Below are 2500 nucleotides of genomic sequence, written 5' to 3'. Positions count from 1 at the left end.
CATCATAATCACCACTACCACTACCACCACCACCACCACAACATCATCCTGATCATCATCTTCGTCATCATCATCATCATCATCATCATCATCATCATCATCAACATCATCATCATCACTACCAAGATCACAACCACCACCACCTCATCAACATCATCATCATCATCACCATCATCACTACTATTATCACCACAATTACCTCATCATCATCATCATTATCACCAACATCACTTCCTCCATCATCTTCACCACGATGACGACCAACACAACACAATAAAAACTAATACCAGCACCATCTCCTCCTCTCCCACCATCACCCTTCCAGTCCTCATAATAAAGTTATACTACCGGCCACTACGGTCCTAAATCACATATATGCACATTTTTAACAATGATAATTATTTAAGCCAAAATAATCAACCGCTTACACGGGCTAAAAATAATATCTTTTTAAAGCGCCGAATTGTCAACAAATATTTCATGGATTACGCCCCTTTGTTTTAATATAGCTCATATAGGCGGATTTTCATCTCCCTATTTTGCACTGTTAGAGGAATTTCTCAATGTGGTTCTATATCAACATCGATTGATAGTGGTCTCAAGTTACTCTGTACCAAATTTGGTGCTTTCATCACTAATTTGCACAATTTTACCCTAATTCCCCTAGCTATTAATAAGATTCAATAGTCTGATGTCACGTCCGCCCAATAACGAGCAGCTCGGTCCTAAACAAAGAAAATCGGTACTTTTCATTCTTCGTGCTGGCTAGACCTTTTTCACATATTTTCACAACAGACGATGCAAGTTATATTGCATTTTATTTTATTTGTTTCCCACGTTAGTTTAGTTTGTTTATTGTTGTGTAGGAGAAGGATTTGTACCCGAAACGTTCATTGTCTGTATTGTTTCCATTCGGAGCATTTCCATTTTCTGTCTTTCGTTTGTATTTTCAGGACCCCAAACCCCCCCCCCCCCCCCCCCCCCCCACCCCCCACAGCTCTTCGTGAGTACACGAAGCGTTTACCGCATTCATCGTCCCGTACTTCGCGGAAAAGAAGGCGGAGCCATGCCTATTAGGATCAGTTCAATGCCCAATGCTCGTGGACTCAAAATCAGATCGTAATGTCTCCCACTTGCAATCAAACAACCCACGAGCTAAAAGCAAAAAAAGAAAATCATTTCTGTTAAACAATAATTAATAAAACATTGCCTTAAATGATTCCCACACGATAGTGACACATTCACATTTATCAATCGTACTAACAATTATTGTGGCGAGCAGAACTAAGTTCGATGTCTGACTGTGACAGGTACAACAATCAATAGCACGGGAACCTATCGTTGCGCCGCTGTGCCGTCAAAGGAACGTGTGTTGTCCACGACGACCCCTTTGACTTTACTCAGGTCTCGGTAAAATTGCCAGTTTGGTAATTTCACGTCTGATTAAAAAATTGGCTATGTCCTCCTTCTGGAATGTTTTCATTTACTGCAGTCTTTTGCTGAGAGGAAAGTATGATCTAACTTTAGGTGAGAGACGATATTATTATTATTATTATTATTATTATTATTATTATTATTATTATTATTATTATTATTATTATTATTATTATTATTATTATTATTATTATTATTATTATTATTATTATTATTATTATTATTACCATCATCATCATCATCATCATCATCATCATCATCATCATCATCATCATCATCATCATCATCATCACCATCATCATTATTATCACTCGGATAGAACGCGGATAGTGGGACAAGCAAATATTCCCCATTGTAGCCGAGTCCCGTCATTATATCCCTGTATACGGTGTTTGAAGGCAATGCTGAAGGAAATAGAAAATGCTAGGAACACATTTTATCTCCTTAATTAAGGAAATATTATATCAAACGGCCTGACTGTGACCTCCATACCTGACTCCCCATATCACCACCACCATCTCTCTCCCCCTTTATCACTCACCTAAGAACAAAAGGCGAGTTGGAACAATGCAATGGTTAAATTCTATTATATCATGATCCTTTCCTCTGCTGTCCACCCATCCCAACACTGTAACTGATAGCCACTATCACAAACAGCACTTCAAAACTCAAGCAGCGCACCGTTCCGATTATAAAAAAAGACCGACTCAGGCTTCACATGAAGCTCATAACCCACTCATTTCTCATTAGGCATTAAAGTCAACCAATCTTTCTGGTCCGCCGGTGTTGTCTTATCAGGAACCCACTGTATTTTAATGATCATATATATTAATGGTAAAATATAGGGAGTAGACCTTTTAAATTACAGTTAACAATCTTACTCAAAAGATTCGGGTGATTGCAAAAATGATTAATAATATTATGTGCAAGTCATCATACCATACCGCCCATATCGTCAATAAAAATAAAAATCTCTATGTGCCTAGACAATGGATGGAACGATAATTGGCGTCACTCAGGTCTTTGTTATTGTTTTCAGACAGCCATTTTAATGAGTTCTCACTAA

At 38.0% G+C, this 2500-nt stretch overlaps 1 protein-coding gene across 1 annotated transcript in view; it reads left to right on the top strand.

The window, feature by feature from the left end:
• Positions 1-1102: 1102 nt before the first annotated feature.
• LOC144978524 (solute carrier family 22 member 3-like) overlaps positions 1103-2500 on the top strand; it is a 14241-nt gene continuing 12843 nt past the window's right edge. The window contains exon 1 of the mRNA XM_078924707.1: positions 1103-1527. The gene's annotated coding sequence lies outside the window, so the exon portion shown is untranslated. The remainder of the gene's footprint in view (positions 1528-2500) is intronic.

This window comes from Berghia stephanieae, chromosome 8, assembly GCF_034508935.2.
Source record: "Berghia stephanieae isolate SIO BIC M18660-M18661 chromosome 8, UCSD_Bste_1.3, whole genome shotgun sequence".
NCBI classification, from domain to species: Eukaryota; Metazoa; Mollusca; class Gastropoda; order Nudibranchia; family Aeolidiidae; genus Berghia; species Berghia stephanieae.
The sequence above is the reverse complement of the archived record's forward strand: the minus strand, read 5'-3'. Positions and strand labels throughout refer to the sequence as shown.